At 32.8% G+C, this 11296-nt stretch overlaps 1 long non-coding RNA gene across 1 annotated transcript; it reads left to right on the top strand.

Moving 5' to 3' along the window:
- The first annotated feature begins 939 nt into the window (after nt 1-939).
- LOC131077003 (uncharacterized) lies at nt 940-5740 on the top strand. The gene is made up of 3 exons (XR_009113510.2): nt 940-1136; nt 4302-4524; nt 5459-5740. It is a non-coding gene; the product is annotated as an uncharacterized LOC131077003 (long non-coding RNA).
- Nucleotides 5741-11296: the final 5556 nt, after the last annotated feature.

Below are 11296 nucleotides of genomic sequence, written 5' to 3'. Positions count from 1 at the left end.
GCACAAACATGTAAAAAGTTATCACCTTTAGAATGGTTAATAGAAAAATGGAGGGAGTTAAACATATTAATTTTCATTTAGATTGAAGTCATACAAGATTTCTCCCACACATTACATAAATGACCTAGGATAAAGAAATCTAGATTTGGTGTATATGAGCTTGAGTATGGAGGTAATGGACTAGGATAATGGGATAGAGGATTTGAGATGCATATGGATATGAGAAGTATGATTGGAGTTATAATCTAAATAAATAATTAATCGAGATTTATAATGAATGAGGCTACAAACAAAAAAAGTAAATAAAGAAAAAAGGATACTTAACTCTATAAACAAAAGATGATTGTCAATTTGTGAAAATTGTAAAATATGCTCTATCTCTATCTTTAGAATCTCTTAAATTATGTTATAAACATATACTTTATCTAAGGTCAAATCTAATCTTCTCTAAATTTTATAATTTTTTTGAAATATAAATTTTAATCATTTTATTCAATATAATTGATACTTGCATGTCATTAACTATAATGTTTAAAATATAACTATTTCAAAAAATTTGTGAAGTATGAATTTATCATTTGTCTAATTTTTTTGAAATATAAATTTTTATCATTTTAGTCAATATTATTGGTACTTGTATGTCATGTACTATAGTGTTTGAAATATAACTATTTCAAAAAATTTGTGAAGTATGAATTTATCATTTGTCTAATTTTTTAATCAATATAACTTAAATTTTTTTAAAGTATATAATGAATGTTAAATTCAATATGTTATTGTAGTGCACATTATCAATCAATAATAAAAATATTTATTATGTATCAATTGAAATGAACAACATAAAGGATTGGAACATAAATCTGCAAAAAATCTTCCAAGCTTAATGTAAATGTCTGAGACAATCTTCCAGCCGTTTGAACTGCGCTCCTTTCAACGGAATTGTATTTTTTTAAGGAAAAAAGCAGTACCAAACGGTTAAACTCATTGTTATTCATTGTTATTCATTGTTTTTTAAAGCATTAATTGTTGTGGATTTGTATCAGAAGAATGAAATGAGGCTTATGTCTTCTGCCCGACAAATTTGTGCAAATGTGGGCGGTGGAGTTTATGCATTTTCCAGCACCTGTTTGGCATGGGTATGTGTTTTAATGGGCATTGTATTGTATTTTTCTAGTCGAATTCTTTACAATAAGCATTGCATTTGGACTACTGATTATGTCATTTACTTTTTTCGTGTGGATTAGGACTCTCTGAGTAATTTATTTGTGTGGATTTTCATCTCTGCATTTCTTTGTTTGAATCCTTGAATCTTTAATTGTAGTAGTGTGCTTTGTTAGTTTTTGATGGTTGCAGACGCCATAAAAAGGAATAAAAGATTGCCTTATTTTTCCAGTTGAACAAGATTGTCAAATGTTTTGATTCTGTAGGGAAATCAACCAAAAACAATGTTATCTAATTAGGGTGCCCTGCTATTAGGTCTACTTCTAGGGATTTGTCATAGGCTTCCTCTAATTGTATTATGTGCAGTTTTGTGGGGACTTATTTGTACACACATGCTTTTCTTCTTAATAAGTAAGAATTAGCAAGCCACCATGACGTCGATCTCTGTCAAACAACCAGGAAAAGACAATAATATCTGTGAACTAACAGAAGGTCCCTTGACACCCAAAAGAGCCATAATGTGTCACCGTCATATGGATGCTTACATATTATCTATAATAAGCTTAGAAAAGCAAGTAGAAGTGCCTTCCACCAAGCAGGTTCTACAATCTACCCTTGTCAAACACAGGCTATTTTCTAGTTCGATAGTCAGTACAGGCATTCTTTTCCTTTCTAATTGACAAACTAGGTTTAGAAAAACAAGTACATGGCAGGCTCTGCAATGTAGTCTTGCCAACCACAGGGCCATATTTAGAATGCATCTCTAAATTATGGATTTAGTAAATTTATTAATTTTAATGACGAATCAAGCTTAGAAAACCACAGGGCCATTTTTAGAATGCCTCTCTAATTTATGAAATTAGTAAACTGATTAATTTTTTGTGACAAACCAGGCTTAGAAAAACAAGTAGATGTGCCTTCCACCAGGCAGGTTTTGCAATCTAGTCTTGACAACCACAGGGCCACTTTCCAGCTCAATAGACAGCATAATACTATAAAGCATTATTTTTTGTTTTAATTTATGGATTGAGTAAACTGGTTAATTTTCATGACAAAACTAGGCCTTCCACAAACTAGGCTCTGCAATCTACTCTTGTCAATAACAGGCCATTTTCCAGCTCAATAGTCATTACAAGATTTAGTGAATTGGTTAATTTTTTTTGACAAATTAGGCTTAAAAAAACAAGTACATGTGCCTTCCACCAACTAGGCTTTGCAATCCACATTTGTCAACCACAGGCCATTTTGCAACTCAATAGTCAGTACAAGCATTCTTTCCTTTCTAATTTATGGATTCAGTAAACTGGTTAATTTTAATGACAAAACTAGGCTTAAAAAAAAAGGTAGATGTACCTTCCACCAACTAGGCTCTGCAATCTACTCTTGTCAACAACAGGTCATTTTCCAGCTCAATAGTTAGTATGGTCATTCTTGTCCTTGCTAATTTATGGATTTAGTAAACTGATTAATTTTTATGATGAACTAGGCTTAGAAAATCAAGTAGATATACCTTCAACCAAGAAGCCTCTTCTGCAATCTACTCTTGTCAACAACAGGCCATTTTCCAGCTCATAGTCAGTTCAGGCATTCTTTTCCTTCCTAATTTTTGGATTTAGTGAACTGGTTGATTTTTATGATAAAGTAGACATAGAACAAGAAATAGATGTGCCTTCCACCAAGCAGCCCCTGCAATATACTCTTGTCAACAACAGGCCATTTTCCAGCTCATAGTCATTTCAGACATTTTTTTCCTTTCTAATTTATGGATATAGTGAATTGGTTGATTTTTATGACAAACTAGACTTAGAACAACAGATAGATGTGCCTTCCACCAACAACATCTTCAACCTGCAGATTATGTATTTTCTCTTGCAGATTATGCAAACTCAGGTAAGTTTGCCTCACATATATTTATATTATTTGCGTTTCTGCTTTATACATTGATTGATACTATCGTACTGTACCTTTTAAAAGTATTTGACTCATTTACCTCAAGGCCTTGGCCTATATTCACATATTTACAGAAAAAAGTGATAAGAAAACAAAACACAGTTACATTAAACCGCTATATGACGAAAGCAAGAACATTGAGGGGAAGGAGTATCCCATTTACACTGCTAAATAAAATATTTACATCAATTCCAATCGATCATTAAACTTTGTGTTAAGTTTTTAAGGTCATTCTAAGATTGTTGCTTTTTTATTGAAGCTACTAAAATGAATTGCATGAGAGAAATTCAATCGATAGAAATGGAAGATGTAGATAAATAGATGTATAGAAAGGTAAAAGTTAATCTGGGATGTGGGAGTACGTATCCCAAATGCTTGGGCCTCTTCTTCCTTCCCTTGCAGCTCCTCCATCCTGATGTGAAGCAGAGGCTGTACCGAATATGAGAATCCAACGGGAATTCTATTGCTACAAGAACCACCCACCACATACACACCAGTACAGAAGCTCTCCATCGCAGTAAACTATAATGAATGCTATTCATTATTCTCTGTATTGGATCTGAGAATGCAGTTATGCCATGAGGATAAATAGAATTAATAATGAATAAAATTACGGATCAGTACTTCTCCAACTTGTGTGGTGGAGGCTTAGAAAAATACAGATGCATTTTCAGTCTCCATACAAACTCTTCCTTGGAAATGCTAAAGAGATGATGAAGATGATGCAGCAGGCCAGTTCTAATCCTATGGGATAGTTCTCATGATATTCTGCCCAGAGTTCTATCATTCTATCATCAGTGGACCAAAATCTACGGTGCAGTCTTGTTATCATTTTTTTTTTTCTATTGTTTATTCAAATCACCTCTAGGACCTCCTATTTAGTATGCTTGGGTTCTTAACCATTGAGCTATTGGTCTCTTTGGGGTTATAAGAAATTAAGAATAGATTGCTTCTTTAACAACCCATTTAAACCATACATTTTGGTTGTAAATCCTATTGTTGTTTTAGATAAACTATCTAGAACTCCAACCTAGTGAGGCAAGTTGTTCTGTAAGGACTCATCACAGGGTGAAGTAGGGCCAAAATATATCTGATGCCTGTCCAACGAATAGTGTTAAAATTTCTAATTCTGAAATCTAATGGGTTGAATTTAACTTTTTTTTTTCTTGGGGTGTGATTTTGCATTACAGGGAGCATATTCTTGCTTTGATTTGGACCTATTGCAATAACAAATATTGCAGATCCTCAGCTGGTGCAAGAGATATTCTCTGTGAGGTCTAATGATTATGAGAAAATTGAGGGCAATAATGCTCGCAAGAAATTGGAAGGTGAAGAGTTACTGGACTTCAAAGGCGAGAATGGGCTCAGCACAGAAGATTCATCAATCCTGCTTTTCACATGGAAAATATCCAAGTAAGACACAATTTCATAGAAATTTTCATCAGTAATTTGTTGGGCATTACTAGATCTAGGTATTAGACTGCAATATATGTTCTCGTATAAACCCACATATATGAGCTCTATATATGTGTTAATATATTTGCCCAGTTTATTCTGTTTGCAGTTTAGTTGCCTCCATGGTTAATGCCATCTTTTGATGTCTATGAATATTAACTTAATTTCAAATTATACAAGGTGTTGTTTATCTATAATTAGATCATCTTCAACAAGGAGGGAAATTCAATCGATAGAAATGGAAGGTAAAAGTTAACCTCGGGTATGGGAGTGAGTATCCCAAATACTTGGGCCTCTTCCTCCTTCCCTTGCAGGCTCCTTCATACTGATACGAAGCAGAGGCTGTAAATTAGAAAAGTTTTGAAACTTAGCAGTAACAGACGATCTAACTCAAAATTTACAAACTTTTATAATCAGTTAACGTGAGATCGGTTGCTTCTGCTCATTGTCTCAAACGATCAGTTGCAATTTTATATTAGCTATATAATAATAGACATTTTGATGGCTGAAGCAATAGCAATCCATCCACCTGTTGCCAGAGTTCAAGCTTCGTCATTCTATTGATCTTCCCGTGTACTTCTTCTGGGCTTTTGCCTTTGTTAACAACAATTTGTATTATAGCCACGATGTTATTCTATGTTGTCCTTGACAGCAATAGATGGCTGTGGTCACTAGTTTCATATTTTCTATGAAAAGTTTTACGTGTCACACACTGGGAGGGTGTTAAGAGCTGTCTTTCTTACAAAGTGAGCTTGATAAGTGCCTTATTTTTTTCGTAAGATACATCTTCTAATTTTTTAATTTTAATGATGTTTTATTAATATCTTTTTTATTTTATTTTGTATTTCTGGATGAAGATTCTAACGTATGCATAATGTCTATTGATTTGTAGAGGGTTTATTTCTTTTACTATGAGTTGGAGGAGTTATGCTTTTCAACAATGAGCTATAAATTTGATTGCTAAGGTACGTCCAAGAATTCAAACTTCTCATTTCAGAGAATTTAATGTTTTTGCTAACCAATAGACAAGGTTCAAGACTACTAGAATAGTGTACTATTTCCTTTAGGTCATTATCCCCACTATCCTGTAGATGGCAAGTAAATGTACATGTACAAATTATTTCATGATTTTGACGCTAAGTTTTTTATTAATGTTCGGTGTGAAATGAGCATTGTGCAGCTTTTTTTTGGATTTGAAGAAATAATACAAAATGCTGTAAATTTAAAGATGTCAATAGCTTATTTAATTGGGAATGGTTGTGTAGCGATGAAAATTTGAAGACAAATTACTTGTAAATATTACTTAACAATTATAATTAATAAAAAGTGTTTTTTTTTAAGGAGGGGTAGGAATATCCATCCATAAACTCTTAAGGATGGTCATGGACATCCTTCAAGAGGTGTTTCTTGTTCTTTTTTCTCTTACTTTTATTTTCATGTGTTTTAAAAGTTAATTAAATTAAATTTTAATGTTAATCAAATTTATGTTTTAAACTCCTATGCATGCTTAAATGGGTATCATGTTTAGCGACATAAATATGTTTATACATTATGATTGTATGAATTTTGTTGTTAGTTCTAATGGAGTAGATGTCATTGAGGTAATGGGTTTTATTTGAAGTTTTTGTGGCATCTATCATTCAATTGTATTGGTTTTGTTTGAAGTTTGCATCATACTCCTATGCTATTCTCAATGCAAGTGTTCTATTCATCATGATTGGCATTTACTCTCATGTATGATAATTGTATGGGTTTGGCATGAAGGGTTTAATGACATGTCATTGAGTTCTATGGGTTTTATTTGAAGAATTTCACCTAAATTGTGTTTGTGCATGCATCATGATTGAGTGATATTGACTCTTATGTATTATGAGTGTATGATTTTTCCATAAGGGTCTAATGACATATATGTTCATTGAGCTCTAGAGTTTTTTTTAAAGGTAGAATCAAACTCATATTGTGTGCTTAATTTGCTTTTTCATGCATCATGGTTGAATGCTATTGAATCTTGTGCTTAATGATTTTGTATCTTGTTATTGTCAACCTTATGCACAATGGTTAGTGATATTCATTCTTTTGTAATATAGCTTTTGTGTGAAGGGTATTCACTAAGTTTTATGGATTTTTTTCTAAGTTTATTTTATGGTGTATAGGTGGTGGAGCTGAATGGGTTTTGTTTGAAGGTTACATGAAACTCCTACAATATGCCTAGTGTACTCATGCATGTTGATTACATGTGAAGAATTTGTGTGTTATGGGTGTTGTATGAAATTTGTATAACTAATTTACATATAAACATTATGGAGTATTTGGTGTTCGTGTGCATTAAGGTTGATGTTAATCAAGTGTCACTAATTATATACCTTTTTTGTCAAGGGTCTAATGGCATGTATGTCATTAAATTTTATGATGACTTTTAGTGTTAGAGTTAAATGAAATTTGATTAATTTATTATATGATGCTTAATGTGTTTGTTCATGTCTTATGGTTGAGTGACACTGACTCTCATGTTTGATCATTCTTATGGAATAGACATATGGTGTGCATCGTGATAGAATAACATATATGAAATAACATCCTACAATTGTTTTTGCTTTTATGTTAAGCCTACATTGTTCATCAAACTGTATGGTACATGCATAGTGTGCTTATTCATGCATGATGATTGTGACTTTTTGAGTGAAGGTTCTAATGACACATACATCAATAAGTTGTATGGACTTTTTTAGTGAAGCATGCATCACAACTAGTATGTATGTATGTATGCATGCATGCATCCATTATGTATCTAGTAGGTATTTATGGATGTATCCATGTATGCATGTATGAATGAATGGTGTGGGTTAAGGTTGAATGGCATATGGGTTTTGTTTGGAGGTTATGTCATTCAGGTATTTTTGTCATTGGGTTGTATGGGCCTTGTTTGGGGGTAATGTCAAATTCATATGCCATGCTTGGTATGTTTGTTTGTGCATCATGGTTGTGTGGCATTGACTTTGTGGAATGTGGCATTGACTTTTTGGAATGTGGCATAGATGGTGTGGGTTAAGTTTGAATGACATATATGGAATTTTATTCTACTAGTACCATTCGTTTTGTGTGAAGCATGCATCACAACTAATATGTATGTATGTATGCATACATGCATCAATTATGTATGTATTAGGTAATTATGGATGTATCCATGTATGAATGAATTCATGCATGTATGCATGAATGTATGTATGTCTGAATGAATGAATGTATGGATGTATGCATGGATGTATGTATGCATGAATGTATGTATGAATGAATGAATGTATGGATGTATCCATGTATTATGTATGCATGTATACGTATATATCCATGTATGGATGTATGTATGTATGAATGTATGCTTGTATGCATGGATGTATATATGTATGTATGATCATGTATACATGGATGTATCCATGTATAGATGTATATATACATGTATGTGTATGGATGTATGCATTAATATATGTATGTATGAATGGATGGATGCATGTGTACATGTGTATGGATGTATGCGTGAATGTATGAATAGATGTATGCATACATCCATGCATTCATGCCCGTATGTATGTGTGCATGCATGTATCAATTTATGGATGTATTCATGCATGGATCATGTATGTATCCATTTATGCATGTGTGCATGCATGCATGCACACATGATGTATGTATGCATGGATGTATTCATGTATATATACATTTACATGTATGCATGTATGTATATGTGTATGGATATATGCATGAATATATGTTTGTATGAATGGATGGATGCATGTATGCATGAATAGATGTATGCATATATGGATGGATGTATGCATGCATGGAACATGTATACATCCATGCATGCATGCTCGTATGTATGTGTGCATGCATGTATCCATTTATGGATGTATGAATATATGTTTGTATGAATGGATGGATGCATGTATGCATGAATAGATGTATGCATATATGCATGGATGTATGCATGCATGGAACATGTATACATCCATGCATGCATGCTCGTATGTATGTGTGCATGCATGTATCCATTTATGGATGTATGAATATATGTTTGTATGAATGGATGGATGCATGTATGCATGAATAGATGTATGCATATATGGATGGATGTATGCATGCATGGAACATGTATACATCCATGCATGCATGCTCGTATGTATGTGTGCATGCATGTATCCATTTATGGATGTATGTATATGCATCCATGTATGGATATATATATACATATGGATGTATGTATATGCATCCATGTATGGGGATATATATACATATGTATGTATGTATGTATGAATAGATGTATGCATGTATGGATGGATGTATGTATGCATGGATAAGTGAATGCATGCATGCATGTATGTATGTATGTATGTATGTATGTATGTATGTATGTATGTATGTATGTATGTATGTATGTATGTATGCATGTGTGCAAGCATGTATCCTTGTATGGATGTATATGTATGTATGTATGTGTATGAATGCATGTATGAATGGATGGATGCATGCATGCATAGATTAATAAATGTAAGAACAAATGTATGAATCTATACGCATGTACATATGTACAGATGTTTGCATGGATGGGTCATGTATGCATGCATACATCCATGTATGGATGTATATATACATGTATATGTATGAATGGATGTATGTATGAATGCATGTATGGATGCATGAATGTATGCATATATGGATGTATGCATGCATAGATTAATAAATGTAAGAATGAATATATAAATGAATGTATGCATGTATGCATGGATCATGTATGTATGTATGTGTTTGTATATGTATGTATGTGTATGCATATGTATATATGTATGTACATGCATACATGTATGCTTGCATGTATCTATATATGTATGTATGCATATGGATGTATGCATGGATCATGTGTGTATGTATCTATGTGCATGGATCATGCGTCTATGTATGCATATGCATGGATGTATGTATATATGTATGCATGCATACATATGTGGAATTTTATTCTAAAAATGTCATGCATTGTGTGAAGCATGCATCACAATTAGTATGTATGTATGGATGCATCCATGTATGCATGTATGAATGAATGCATTCATTGGTGTATGAATATATGTATACGTGCATGCATAGATATATGGAATTTTATGTATGCATGCATGTATCCATGTATGTATGTATGCATGCATGTATGTATGTGTATGGATGTATGCATGGATCATGTGTGTATGTATATATGTGCATGGATCATGCGTCTATGTATGCATATGCATGGATGTATGTATGTATGAATGCATGCATGTATCGATGTATGAATGTATGTATACATGTATGTGGATGCATGTATCTATGCATGCATACATGTGTGGAATTTTATTCTACAAATGTCATGCATTGTGTGAAGCATGCATCACAATTAGTATGTATGTAGTAGGTATGTATGGATGCATCCATGTATGCATGTATGAATGAATGCATTCATTGGTGTATGAATATATGTATATGTGCATGCATACGTATATGGAATTTTATTCTATAAATGTTGTTCGTTTTGTGTGAAGCATGCATTACAACTAGTATGTATTTATGGATGCATGCATATGTATGTATGTATGCATGTATGTGTATGGTTGTATGGATGCATGCATGCATGGATCATGGATCATGTATGTATATATATATATGGATGGATGCATGCATGTAATGTATGCATTGCATGTATGTATGTATGCATGGATGCATTAAAATGGATGAAAATAAAATTATTTTTTGCTTTACTATTTTAATTTTTTTTAAATAGTTTTTATTTAAAAATTTATTGGGGTTGCAATCACAATGTAATTAAATTCTTTGGTGTATATTTAGCAGTAAGGTAATGTAGAAATGGAATATTTTAATAATTGTGAATTCTTTGGAGTATATATATGTATGTACACAATTGAAAATTTTATTAGATTTTTTGTGAAGGATCTAATGGAAATACAACACCAATTTTTATGAGATGTAAAATTTGCATGTTTAATATGCATCTATTAACTCTTTAGTGCTCAAGTGTTCTTGTGCATTAGGATTGATGACATTAGCTATATGTACTTGATTATGAGGATTCTATGTTAAGGTACTAAAGACAATGAAAATAAGATGCTAAACAAGTGCTTAAACATAAAAAATAAATGCAAACATAAGCATATACATTCATCACACCTTGGAGTGAAGAACTAAAAGTGAATGCACCCAACTCCACTTGATTTGCTCTTTGATTATTGTTGTATGTGGATTTCTCACAAATTGCATAACAAGGAATGAAATTAAATGGCAATTTTGGCATAATGATGGTATGATAGCAAGTGATAGATTTATGAAGAGAGGAGAGTCCAATTTATAGATTTTTGGTAGCGGAATTAATGACAATGATTGAAAATGGCATGGAGGGCTGAGATTGAAGGAGAGGGATGTGAGTTGGATTGAGATTACTTGCCATGGAGAAGAGGGAAAGGTGTGCTCACAAAAATGGCAAAGTGGAAGAGGTGTAAGAAAATATTAGGATGACAAGTGGACACAAAAATGGCAAATGGAAGAACATATTAAGATGACACTTGTGGACACAAAAATGGCAAAGTGGAAGAGGAGTAAGAGGAGGGAGATAACAAATGGAGAAAAAGGGAAAGTGTGTTGGGAAGAACACATCTCACACATGTGTGGGGACCAAATAACTTGTGCATGTAAG

The sequence above is a fragment of the Cryptomeria japonica genome, chromosome 9 (assembly GCF_030272615.1).
Source record: "Cryptomeria japonica chromosome 9, Sugi_1.0, whole genome shotgun sequence".
Lineage (NCBI taxonomy): Eukaryota > Viridiplantae > Streptophyta > Pinopsida > Cupressales > Cupressaceae > Cryptomeria > Cryptomeria japonica.
Note: the sequence above shows the minus strand (reverse complement) of the source record. Positions and strands in the feature narration are given on the sequence as shown.